Genomic DNA, 13,978 nt, shown 5'->3' on the forward strand with positions numbered 1-13,978 from the left:
TCAGCAGGGATTCTCAGACACTCTGCAAGCTGGGTTGACTGATGCTCTGAGAACGTGCCAGTAGTCTCGTGGACCATGTTGTGTGGTTGCAGCCTGTGACGTGAAATGCTTAGCTGCAGTAGGGATGTCCAGGGGATAGAGTGACAACTCGTCAAAACTAGGCAGAAGTTCTGTATTTGACATGTTGAGGTCAAAAACTGTCAGTTCCTTGATTTTTTACGGTGTCTTAAATCGCCTGGGGAGTGTTTTGAGCCTTGTCAAAATTAATTAATTAAGGCCAAGTCATATTCACAAGCTTGTACTGCTCTGATTCAGCAGCAGGACCGTGCTTGATTTTCAGCCTAATAATTACAAGTGGTTTTGGAGGATCTGTGGGGCCGATAGAGCCGGTTTCTGTTTCCTCCAGAGCTGCATGTGCTACAGTTTTTACTTGCTCTTTGCCTTGGCTGCCTGTAGCATTGTTTTCCTCCTCCTTACGAACACAGCCAACTTTCTAATTAAGGAAATCACTCTGCAGCCATTGTGGCTGTTCATTTGAGTTCTTCGTCCATACCAAAGTTTCCAGCTCCCTAAAAGATTTTAAGTCACTCCTTACTGAAGGAAGATGGGAGCTCTGGCTTATGGCAAGCTTTTCCTTTAACTCTGTTGAGAAGCAGGCATGCTGCACTAAGCACCACTGGGTGCAACACATTCACTTTGTAAGAGCTTCAAATCCACCTCTGGCTATGACAAATACTGTTGAGGTTATTTTTCTATTGGATTTTTATATGAAAAAAATATAGTTATGAGAAATAAATATCACTTTGTGCTTTACTGCTTACTGGGCTTTGAGCCTGAAAGGATTTAAAAGTCATCATGCTCTAAGGGAAAGTTGTAGCGAGAAAGAGGAGGTGCAGGGTTGCTCCAGCCAGCTGTTATGATTTGGGAAAAGGCTGGTCCTGACCAACAAAGAGGAGAGCGAGACTGAGACGGAGAGGCAGCCAGCGCTGGCACAGCTACACCCAGTGAGAGTAAGACCAAATTAGAAACTTGGCAGGGGTTTATCATTTCCTTTATATTGTGACATTAATAAACACAAATCTTTATTATCTTAGTTGTTATCCTCTCTTGTATCTTCTGTTAATGGGCATTGTCCTTACTTTATGCTGCGCTGATAACTGTATGAAGAGGATGGAGACGTATTCACACACGTTATTGTGCCATGCAACAGTACCTGGGTGCGCAAGGAAAGAGTATGGGCACTTCTTATTGTCTGTGTGCCAGCTCCTCTTGTCAGCCTCGAGTTGGGCGAGAGTCCTGAAGACAATGCCATGTTAATGCATCACAGTTCAGTGCTTTTGATATTTCACAGCGAAGCACAATACCTTTTTTTCTCATTTCGTTTCTGAAGTACACAAAATTTGGAACATATGCACTGCGTCAGGATTAATTGCTCTTGCCAGTCAACCCAGAGGAAACGCTCAGATCAGGCCTGGTCACTCACCCGGAGGGAACTCGTCGTGTCTGCTACTCTACCTTTGCATCCCTAGCAACAGCGGCACCTTCTGCTTTTCAAATTCAGTGTAGGTTAAAAATAAACCACAAAGACCTAGCCATTCACACCTGGTTGCTGTGGCAGTTTACAGCTCTTTGAGAAAAGCAGCATTTGTTGCAATACTATTGGAGCATCCTTGTGGTAAAACTGGGTGCATGGAGGGATGATGACGAGTTGTACAACCTGGAGGAGGATTTGCCCAGAGCCTGCTCTGCACCATCGGGCCAGGGTGGACCAGGGCAGGAGAGCACACCGAGCAGATGCACGCATCGCGTAGGTACTGCACTGCATGGGGGAAATGCTCCCGCATGCCTGCCTGGCCTTGTGGCTCCAGGGAAAGGTGAGCAGCTGAGGAACTGCCCGATTTGCACCCTTTGCCCAGGGCACACGACTTGGCTTCACTGTGGAAGGCCATGGTGGCCCAGTGCACAGCTGGGGTTGGGCTCGCCATCCCAGTAGATCTGCTTTCCATCTTAGATAGGTCCCATATGGAAGGGAGCTCTCTACTAGCCAAAATAAAGACACTCAGCAATCTGCCAAAGCCGGTTAAAGCATGTAGTCTGTTACAGGCAAAAAGAAATATGATTTGGGGTAAAGGATACAAAATACATTTGCAAGGCATCTGAGCCTGATGCTAAGACATTCTTTCTTTCAACGTTGTTGTTGCCAATAGCTTCTCTTGTGCTCAGACCAAAACTATTTTGGGTGGAACATTTGCTCCCTACTTTCTAGCAAGCCTGGTCACAGGAATGAAGAATGGATTCTTTTCACTGGCCGCAGCTGGTTTGAATGATCCCCACACTGAACCCATTGACTCCAGGCACTCCTTATGTGAATCGCAAGGAAGTAGCAACTGATTTTTTATTTATGGGCCTGACAGGGACAGAAACACCGAAGCAATCTCAAGTTGGCTGAATGCTTGAATCCAGGCACATGCCAGGGAGGAGTCCTGATGTGTGCATGTGGCAGTAAGCATGGTTCACCGGCTCAGTCCAAAGTAAGGAGGCAGAAGAGGGGGAGACGTGTTTCTGTCATGGGTGTCTGTGCAACATCCTCTCCAATGCTTCCTGCAGGGCCTCTGGGGCTGCACAGCAGCAGCAGATCCATCATGCTCATTTGATGAGAGTGCGGAGTCCTTCAAGAATTGTGACCCTTGCATTACATACAAAGCAAAAAAAATAATCTTGAAACCCACCAATGTCTGTTGGCTAGACCTTGAACAAGGTATTGGGAGGGATCTGCTTCAGTGCATCTCTCTGAAGATCTACTTCTTCCAAGGAGCAACAAAATGCCTTGTTTTAGAAAACTCACAAAATCATTTCCAGACCCTGTGACTGAGGTATGTGTATCTTCCTTTAGGTGATCCTTCCGTTGAGAGCAACTTCTAACAAGTTTCTGCAGAAGAATTGCCCTTTTCCTTCTGATGGAAGAGGGTATCAGGGAAACAAATGGGCACAGAATTTCTCTGCTTGCAGAGAGAGAGGACAACAGGTCAAGAAAGGTGCCCTATTTGTTGGGCTGAGAACCAGGGAGAGGGGTGGGAAAACTCTTGCTGAAAGTAATGCCACTAAATGGAAAGGGGTAATTACGAAGCCGCCTTTCTATTCTTAAGTGTTCTTAAGAAAGTCAGCTGGCCATGTGTTACAGATTTTTTCACAATATTGGGTTTTTCCTTGTACTATCAAAGGTATTAATTAGAATAATAGATTACACTGAGTATTGTACAGTTTTCCTCTTGGGTATTTGTGGAATGAACCATGAAAACACAGATATATTTGTGTGTGTGAGATTGTAAAATGTCGTTTAGCTGGGTTGTTTGATGAGTATTGTGTCTTAGTCCACCCCTTTGCCACGTAGTCTGCACCTCTTGATTACAGCCAGTGGGGTGGTTTCATGTCAGTGGCAGCTAACGTGTGAGGGGTTTTGGGATCGCCTCGGACACAGGCACTACCCAAGATCATTGTTGTGACAGGAGCTGCCTTTTTCATGATCCCAGGGAGTTTTCTCAGCCCACTTGGTTCATTTCATACGTTTTGTAATCTGTATGATGTAATCAAGTGTACAAATTTGTAGGCAGGGGTGTGATGCATCAGCATCCATCTTTGCCAACTGCTTTCTACTACGAGGCAGGAAACTCTTGTCAACTTTCTGAAACTTCAGTGCAGGACTCTCCCTTTCCCCTCCCTCCCCTCCCTCCTTCACAAGAAAGAAATGAAATCTGGTTAGTTCATTTTGCCATACCTCACTCTTCTGGTAGGTTTGTGGCACAATTTTAAAATTAAAAAAACCAATTAATTGAGAATAACCACAGGGAATATAACTACAGCTTTTAGGTTGATAGGTGATGATTAGTTCTATTGAACCAATAAAACAGAGAAAACTGTTAGAGGGAAACGGCTTACTGCAGTGGTATCATTCAGTGAGATTTACAGTTTTATAACTGTAGGCAAATTTGAAATATTTTTCACTATCTTCAGTATACATTATTAGATAAACCCATAGCCTGTGCTTACCTACATCAGCATTGACTTTCTTCTCTGTGATAGTGAAGAGACATAAAAATGAAGACATTTTCAGCCCATTATAGTTTAACATGGTTTCAAGAGCAGTCAATTTCTCTACAGCTTTGGATTTTATTCATCGCTTAATGCGCCGAGGATGTCTGTAGGAAATGCCTCCCAGCAGATGCGGGAGTTGCAGTGTAGCTATCCTTTGCATGCGCAAGAAAATAAGATGCCTTAAATATGAAGATGATTGACTAAAATGTCAGCTCACGAAAAACAGAGGGAAAATGCAGATCCTTGCAGGAGCACTTTATTCTAGCATCCTGATCTCCCTTCTTTAGCTCTTGCTGTGTTGCTGAGGTTGCCCCCGTGAGAAAAGTGTGGCATCAGAGCCAGGGATGGCCAGGGCAGCGCTGCCCCGTGCTTCGGTGAAATCCTTCATGCCCCACGCTGTGACCAAATGAGTGTGGTGAACTTCGAGGACTGCTGGGACACGGCCTGGAGCCGGGAGAAGCCAGGGCTGTAGCGCAATGGCCCCTTCCCAGTGTGGTGGGAGGGTAGGAAGGAGACACCCATGGGGCTCCAGGGTGGTGGTCAGAGACCTCCGTGGGGCCCCGCGTGATCAGGGGAGAGGTGAGTGTTGAACTGCTGTAGCACAGGAATAGCTCATCGTTCTTGGAATCAAAAAATAAGGATCTGCCAGTGTGTTATCTAGATTAATGAAGATGAAATGTGCTGTATAAATACATCAGAAGCGTGTTTGTGCCGTTATCCCTTGGGCTACTCTGGCTCACAAGGAGAAAAGGTTGATTTATATTTGTAGATGATTTTGCTTGCTCTGCCAATGTTCATTTTTGTTTTATTATGAAACGCAGGGAATGTGTATTTCTTTTGCTTTAAGACGTAGCAGATTAGCGAAGATTATTCTAGATTTTTGTAGCTTAAATAGCTCTGGTTTAAGATAAATTTTTCATCTGTCATTACTTGTGAGGGTTTGTGATACCTTTTTAAACACTGATGATAAATTAGGGAGGTTGTGAGCTCTGTTATTCAAGGAACTGTCCAATATTTGGACATTGAACGTGGTTTCCATAAACCAGAAGACACTTCCAGGCTGAGTGCCCTCTGGCTGGTGGAGGAGTGGTGGAGATGAAACAGCTACAAGGGTGGGATTTGGGAAGCAATGAGAGTTTAACCTAGCCTTGACTCGGGCCCACCCAGGGCGCACAGGAAAAGTCCATGCGGAAACCCTCGACAGGGTGGTCGTCGCTTGTGCTGACAGATGCAGTGTCTAAGGGTCAATAGGTACTTCTGGTATCAGAGTTAGTGATGGTGTTTAGTAGGCATTGCTTGGTCCACTGCCTTAATTTAAGATGTGAAATGTGTGGTCGTGGATTATCACTAATCAGAGGAGAATGTTTCTTGGGTCAGGGATGAGAAAAAATGTTAGGTATGTTCTCGCCCATTCCTAGTGTGTGTTGCTCATCCAGGCCCTAGAATGGCCTGGCTGGAAAGTTCACAGGGGTTTGTTTCAGCCTCCAAAAGGCTTGAGAGGACCAGGAAGGCGAGTTGGGGTGGCCTTGAGGCACCGCAGCTTCCACCCCAGTCCTTACTCAGAGCTTCCTTTCACTGTAGCAAAAGAAATCATGTCTCCAACATTATTCGAGATCTTTTTGGAAGAGTTTTGGGTAGTTCCGTCCACGTTCAAGTCCAGAGGCTGTCGCGGTGGTGGTGTGTCAGGAGGAGGTGTGTGGAGACTGGGGCTGAGGTCCCCGGTGCTGCCCGCAGGTGGGTGCATGCGGCCCCCCAGACCTGCAGCCCCTGTTTCGCAGCGAGGCAGGAATGCTAGCGGCCAGGAAAAGCCTGATAAAAGGGGAAATAGAGAACGTGAAAGTTAATCATTAAACTTTTTCTGTTATCTTTACTCAGCCAGGAAAACTGAAGCTAGACAAGGTTTGCAGGGAGAGATAATATCTTTTATTAGACCAACTTGTATAGTTAGAAAAACACACGTGCTTTTGGGACCACATGCTTTTCTTCAGATCTCCACAATTGCACATAACATTAAAAATAAAATTCATTTAATTTTCAAAAGGTTTAATGGATATTTGAAAGAACTGAATTTAAAAGCAACTCACAGAAAATATCTCATTTGGTTTAATTTGATTTGGACCTTTTAAGAAAGATTTAATATCCCTGAATTACGAAAGATTTTTTTTCTGACTTGAAGTTTACTAGTAGAAACCTGACATCTGTATACATGGGGTCAAAATTTCTACATACAGTCTCAAAAGCGTGTTCTTTTGTGTGCCTGAGAAGTCTTCATAAGTGTATGGACATGCTCTTATTTCTTTCTGAGATACAATGCTGTTTTGCAACGTCAGGATGCTCTCAGCATGCAGTAATTATTAGTGAGCAGCTGGTAAAGCTCTACAATGATGCAAAGTCAGGTGGTTTAAAAAGGGCGAGTTTAAAATACAGAGTTCTCTGCTCTGACCACCACTTTATTCCCTCAGTCTAAAATTGAGAATATTCTAAGATTTGGGAGTTTGTTACTAACCAGTGTATTGTTATTAATCAGTGTACTTTCTATGTTGCAGGAGATAAGATGCTATTATTAATAACATTTCCAGTGAAAGGTTTTGTACATTCACCCTGACCTCAAGAAATCTTCATCTTAAAATCCAGTTTTGTGTTGAGTTTTTTCTTTTTGGAGTCCTTTTTTCTTTTTTTTTTGATAGCCTTCTACATCGTCCAGTATACCAATTTTAAATTCCCTCAATCCAGCTTAGTCTCAGCTGTATTAATGCATGGCTCAAGGGCACAAATAGCTAAAAAGGGCTGTATTGTGTGGCATCTCTAAAATCTTTTCAGAGGAGTTGGATAAAGAGATCGAGGTTTCTTGGGGGGGAGTTATGTTAGGGTTGGGGTTTTTTTTCCAGCTGAGTGAGCAGCCTTGCAGGTGACTCAGAAGAGGATGTCAGGGTGGGAGATGCTGCTGGGCCCCACATAGCCCCATTCCCATTAAACTCTCCAGCAGAGCATTCTCCTCTGGGAAGGTGGCTGCAAGCACAGGTGGGATCCTTCTTCATTTTACTGATGTATCTGAGGAGACAGCTTTACAACGATACTAAAAATAATAAAATATGTTAGCTAAGGGGCATTGGTCAAAGCAGGAGTGAGTTTATTTTCAATACTTTTCCTAGGACATTACATACAGAGCTCTGTCTTTTTAATGCAGTCATGACCAGTAAATTGTGCCCAAGGTAGAACCAGTCTTTTCCAATATGTAGTAAAAACCCCCAGAAAATATTGAGGTTCTGTAAGAATCAGAATGTATAACCCAAGGGGAAGGTCGGAGCCAACTGGTTGTTCCCGCAGCGCTGCTGTTGCCCGCAGGGCCATGCGCAGGCAGAGCTGCTGGGCTGGGGTGTGCAGGGGACGATGCTCCCAGATGAGCTGCTTTGCTTACTTACCCTCCATAGCTGGGAAGACCCACAAGGTGAACAGCCTCCCTCCATAAACTGTTCCTCCAAAGGGTAAAATCAATTCTCATGTACATCTTTCCTGTGCTGTGTGGTGCAATCATCTTCTTCATCTCCCATAAGAATGCACCTTCTCGCCTGGCAAATAACTGATAATGTGCCTCGAGGGGATATCAGTCCGATCTCAGAAAGCGTTTCTGTTAAGGACACTGAAATACGTGCTGAGTTGAACTATGAGCTTGAGGGTTGTCCTCCCACTGCATTGAGTTTCCCAGTGGCCTCAATGACTTCCTTGAGGGAGAGCAGAAGGTCCAGGAGCTGGGGAGCTCGGGGATGGGCACCCTGCCTTCGGGGGACCTCCTACCCGGGCTGGGGCCACACTCGGTGGCCACAGTAGTGGTGGAGCGCAGATTTCATTTGCTAAACTGTGGGGAGCAGGTGGGTTTGGGTGGTCGCTGCCAAACCCGAAGTTTTGTTTGCTGTGTTTTTATAGTTCTGGGCTGTTTTAAATGTCAACAAGAATTCAACACATGCCCTTCTTTTTTCAGGGTAACTGCGATAAAATCCTACAATATACTTGTAAAGCATTAGTTGTAAAAGTAAATCAACTTTAATAGCAAGTAGGTTGTAGTTAAGTGCTTTCGAATGTTAGTATTTAGGGGTTTTTTTCTTGCTTAGTTATGATTCAGTGCTGCAAGGAAGTGAGGGTGTTTATCTTAGGGAAATGAGTGGGATTTGCAGGCATTCAGCACCTCCCAGGACCTTCCAGGGTTATTCCCTTGCTCATATATTTCCATTTTGCCATCCTTTCTGCACTAAGCAGAATTGGTCTCAAATTCCTCAAAGAGCAGTGACAGAGCACAGGGGACTCTAGGTACAAACCCCGCGGGATGGGGAAAGAAATGGGGGAAAAAAGTGAGGCAAGAAACTTCACCGTGGAAGAGGGGTGGGGATCTGAGAGCAGGGACACCGCTGGGAGCAGCGATAGGAAGGGAGAAAGTTATGAAAGGTCCCGCACCCTCCGCAGAAACGTTTCACATTCATAGGTCAAAGAGTGTCCGTTTTCAGTCTCCAGAAGGGATGACCTTGCAACAGGGTCGCTGAACAGACGGTTCCAGCTGGGCTTGTGTGCTTGGCAAGTGCCCAGGAGCTATTTTAATAGGTCTTACAAGGGACAAGGCCTTGGCAAGACCTGTGGGTTTTGGAGTGAGCTCACCGTCTTTTTTCCTTTAGTAGCTAGCAAGCGTCACTCAAGCTGTGGAAGAGCCCCTGGGAGCACAGACAGCGTGTCTCACAGGGCTCAGGGACAACCCTCATGCTTCCCTTTCTGCTGGTGTGTGTCACTGTGAAAGGCATCATTCGCTGCCCACGGCTTGAAAGTTCTGCATCGTTTATCACTTTGAACAAAGACACTGGAGGTGTCCAGGTCGACTTCAGGGACTGAAGCCATCCCTTGCTCCAAGCCAGGCCTTTGGGTCCTCCCTGGGTGGTCACAGCTCCCATTGCAGCCCACAGCCCATCTGCGGCATTTGCAGGAGGAACAGAGGCAGCTGCCAGCCCTTTTTGGCACTTTGCACTTGGCCAAAGGTTGCTTTGGGGAGGCTCTTAAAGTCACACTGGGCTCTCACTGAAGGCTCCACATTGCCCTCGTGGAAAGAGCGTTAGGTAAAGCCTGGGCTGGATCCTTGGTGGGTTGTTCTCCCTTCTTGCTGTAAATGAATGACTTGAGATGACAACAGCTACAGGTGGGTGTGGAGAGGAGGATTTATCTTCCCAAAGGCTGCCCAGGCTTCCACCCCAGTAAAGCGGTTCTATCTCACTAGCTTGCTTGTCTGTGCAGCAGGAGCATCACGCTGTAAGCCAACAGTGAACAGCAACCGCTGTCCTCCCCAGCACAGAAACTCCTCCAACGCCATCTGACCCTCCTCTGGGATCTACAGAAAACCTCCAGCAGATCTCAGAAATGCCAGCAGCAAAGAGCAGCCTATAGACAGTCCTATGTATATCTTGCTTACAAGATTAATAGCACTTTCTGTCCAGCATCATGGGAAGGACTAATGTCAGCGGTTAACACCAGCATAATTTAATTCCTACAGGCATCTCGCAACATGGTGTTTTCTTTGTTTTCCACTCAGAATTGCTCATCATTAATGTACAAATGCAAGTTTAGAAGGTACCAGTGGCACATGGACAGCTAATCTGATTCAACCCCTCTTGCCTCCTGAAAGCTGAATCTTAAGCGCTTGCTTTGACAGATTACCTTTTTTTTTCATTTTAAGGAAGTTTCCAGTCTAAACCATAGGGCTGTCAGTTGTCCATCTGTGCAATTAAACTGAGTTTGCACCCCACAACGCTGGTACGTTGTCAGCAGCCCCACTGCTGGTCTCGTGGTGGTCTCAGGCAGTGGCGTTTCAGGCTCATTTTTAACCTTACTTTTTGCATCTCATCTTCCAAAATGTCTTTAAAGCCTCCGAATCCCTCGGGGTGATTTGAAGTCCAGGCAGCCTCCTGCCCAGATGGCTAATATCAGCAGTTCTCCCCTGTGGCCTTGTGTAAAGTATATCAGCATCGTTCTCCTTGGGTTTATTTATTTTATCTTTAAAAATAAAAAAGCAACAGCAATGAAAGCTGTCCATTTCCTGGAGCAGCTCATTTGTTTTTTACTGCTGTAGTTTGTTTCCATTTGGATAGATGGGAAAAAATAAATGGATAAAGAGGGACCCAAAGGAGAGCTGGTGCGGGATGTCATTCCTCCTGCATGATGTTGTATGGCTGGGATGTGTGTCTCAGAGGTGAACGTCACACATATGAGACGTAAAGAATATATACTGTAGCTGAAGTGGCAGCACTGCAGAGAAAGTATTTTCTCAGGATTCTGGATAGTATCAAGAAAGCCACCCTCTAAACACTACAAATACAATGTTTTCAGGACTGGGCTTGGTAATGGAGCATGTTTGAGGGGAATTTATTGGGGTTTTCGCTATCTTCTCCATACTGTTTTTAAAAGGGTCTGCAAAGCTGAGCCCCTGCATGGTGGGATGGTTTGAGAGTCCGTGCGGTGTCTGAATCAAACACAAACAAACCCTGATGGGGTTTTTCCCCTTTTCTTCCCATCCTTCTCTTAAAAAAAAAAAAGAATACAAGAAACCGAGCTCCTCTGAGCGAGCATTTTTTCTTCCAGGTACCTCTTTTAGCTTTCTTGGTAGCGTCCCTTGCCACCCCATATGGCCTCTTCCATCTGCTCTGCCATCTCTCTCACATGCCCTGGCAGCTCCCACTGCCTCCCAGGACTTGCCGTCCCGTCCAATCCCGTCCATCCATCCCCCGCTCACACTCCTACTTCTCGGGGTCCCCAGCCAGCCCTTGGGGCCACCACATCCCTCGGGCACCCCTCTGTCTCCCATTGCCTCGGTGGCCGTTAGGAGTTTCACCTTAAGACCTTGCTTAGCTCCTTGATCCTGTTAACCCATGTGTGAGCTGGGACAAAGTCACAGGTTGGTGTTCGCAGACACAGATTTACCCGCCTGGCAGCCTGGGAGTAACCAAACCTGACAATTTGATGTGGCAGGTATACAACAGAGGCTATGTATTACTGTCATATAACTTTTTTATTGTATTATACCAGTTTATGTACTTGCAGCTGTATCTAGAGTGCTCCTGGATGCTATTTAGTTCAGTCCAGAGATTACTTCATAGAAGAGAAGCAAAGTTTGTGCTTCACCTTCCTGCTCTGAGTCAGCATCCTCGTGGCATCAGCAGTGGGTTACATGTATCTCAGTGCTTTAATGGGGTACACAAAAGGAGGTGAAGAGGTATATCTGTTTCTGGTGTGTGTATCTACAGGAATTCAAATAAGAGTAAGAAAACAGCACATGTATATATATTCATCGTATTTTTACCAAGCATTTCTTTGCAGTTGCTGTCTGCTACTGTAGTTCAGCTGGGGACCGTAATCACGGTGTTCATATCGGCTAATAAGGATATCATTTTATATGGGAATTTCCTATGAATTTTTAAAAATACATTTTTAAAGGAAGCCCTGAATAGTCTTCTGAAAAGGGAACTGGCAAAAAGCCAGCTCTTATGTGCCAACAAGAGGAAGTGTGCTGGAGAGGTCAGGAGTTTACACAGGCTCTTCCCGATGGCAGGTACAAGTTTTTTCCTTTCCAGCAGGGACCCTGCCCCTCACAGGGGAGGATTGGGCCTTGCTGCCTCTTTGCCCATCTTTCCAGAGCTCAGGAGTTTCTCTGAAGCGTGATTTTCCTTGCCAGAGGGGACTGCCATGAACCTGTGGGTTTTTCCAGCAGGCTGGAAGTTGCCTCTGCTTTACCATCGTCCTCCTTCCCCGTGGGCACCCTGGCTACAAGCATGGAGCCTGTCAGCTCCAGCTGCATTATGGACATTGGTTCAAACATCCAGGTCTCTTCCAAATGGGGAGATTTTGCAGTCTTTTCCTGGTAGGAACCTGGCAGTCTCAGAGATGCTTTGTTTTTTAAAAAAACACCATGATTATCTATAAAAAAGATACTTGATGTCACTTTCTAAACTGGCTCTGTATTTGTGTGGCTTCTATCTGTACAGTACCAAGTGCCTCCAGAGTATTTACAATTAGAAATCTGTTTTCGCTTGATTGTGAGATAAAGACTGTGTCTTATTTCATTTTTTCATACCCATTTATTATGAGAAGCATTTATTAATAACAGGGAAAGTTAAGTGAAAGATAGAGCATCACTTGTGAGTACACTGCAATAGAGGATGGTCCTCTCGGTCCTGCAGCATCCGCAGTGCTTTCCGAAACCATCTCCATCCACACAGAAACATTCCTTCAGCACTTGTTTGATGGCACCTTTGCAAATCGCTTACGCCTTTCTGCTCGCAAGTGATACTGCTACAGCTTGAAACCACCCCACCACGTGCTGTGACCCACAGAGGTTTCCCCTCCACGCACTCCTGAAGCAGGAGCAGTGCCGGTTTACAGCCCATGGAGAGGGTGGCCCAGGCCCACCGAGGAGTGGGGACCCCTGAACCGCCTTGGAAAGGCACTGTGGGACCTTGGCTTTCCATCTTGTAAAGCGGGGGTGATGGCTGGGACAGTAAACCTCTGGAAGATTTGGAGCTCTCAAGCAACGGCAATGTAATTTCCAGAGAAAGATATGCCTAAATCTCCTTGTCTTGGCAACTGGTTTTTAGGGAGGCACATGGGTCTTTTGATGTTTATGATGTCACAAATCAGTACCAGGTTTGGGAAATAAACGTTTGTTCTCCTTATTCCTGATCCCGTCCTCTGATTCCAGGACTCTCCTGGGCATCCAGAAGCATCCGACGGGGTCAGCAGGACCCTTGCCTGGTAGGGCTACGTGTGCCGATGAACTGCTGCCCAGTTCCCCCTCGGGCTGGCTCTGGGTGGTTCAGACCCCCCAGGTCTGCAGAGGGGAGGGATGTTGAACCAGCAGGATGGTGACGAAATGGTGATGGAGAAACACAGATCTGCACAGGTTAAACTCCTTGCTGACAGATTTCCTCATGTACTGCATTGGTTCTAGGTAAAGCACAGTAGCCAGTACCACCGGTGCACCAGCAGCGCTCTGGTTCAGTTTTGGCTTCCATGGCTGAAAATTAGTTTGACAGATCCAAGGTAGGGCACAAAGGCCACCTCGATCCCTCTGTTAACTAACTTGCACTGCTGTTCAGGCAGGGAATGACAAACAGTAAGATGCAGCACTAAAAGTATTAAACTGGGAGTGAGATGCCAATTCTTTTCCTTGGTTGAGGATTCTCTCTTGCCGTTGCTGCCACTGGCAATGACGATGGCGACTGGAAAGACTGAAAAACAACTGCTCCAAGATGAGAGCCACTGCATGCTCTGGAGATGGGGCATTGCACAGGTACAACCTGCCCTCCTTCACCGTGTCCCATGGCGGCACTTCCCCACGCTCTGCAGGAGTTTGGGATTGGGACAAGGATGATACGGAGCTGCTTTTACCTATTTGGGACAAACTGAGCAGGACCAAGAGATGGGTGTGTCTGAGATGTGAATCTTTACAGCAAGCAAGTGTCATTTCTGATGCTGAAAACCAGTTGATTTACACATCAAGAAAGAATTTGGCCCTCCATTTCTGGGTCCTAGATGAGATCAGCGCAGCCTTGCTTTCCTCTAGTGCTTTTTTTGTGTTTGTTTTCATGGAGCTGCGTTGCTGCTAAAGGCTATCAGCTTATTTCTGGAACCCCGTTCAATATGCTCCGCATAGAAAGGCATGTTTCATTTTTAAGTTTTAAAAAAAAAACCAACACAAAAAAACCCCAAATAAACATAAAACGCAGCGTGGCACAGATTAAATCCATTTGAGACGACTCGGAAAAAAAGGCGGTATGTGCAAGTCAATAGGAGGAGGGGAGTGGAAGGGGGAAAAAGCAACTGTGACATATACAAACCCTTTAGTGTGCATAGCATAAGA

At 45.9% G+C, this 13,978-nt stretch overlaps 1 protein-coding gene across 8 annotated transcripts in view; it reads left to right on the top strand.

The window, feature by feature from the left end:
• The window catches only part of CTBP2 (C-terminal binding protein 2), a 142,024-nt gene that overhangs the window by 109,516 nt on the left and 18,530 nt on the right, over positions 1–13,978 (top strand). The gene's annotated exons all lie outside the window — the stretch shown is intronic.

Source organism: Grus americana, chromosome 7, assembly GCF_028858705.1.
Source record: "Grus americana isolate bGruAme1 chromosome 7, bGruAme1.mat, whole genome shotgun sequence".
Lineage (NCBI taxonomy): Eukaryota > Metazoa > Chordata > Aves > Gruiformes > Gruidae > Grus > Grus americana.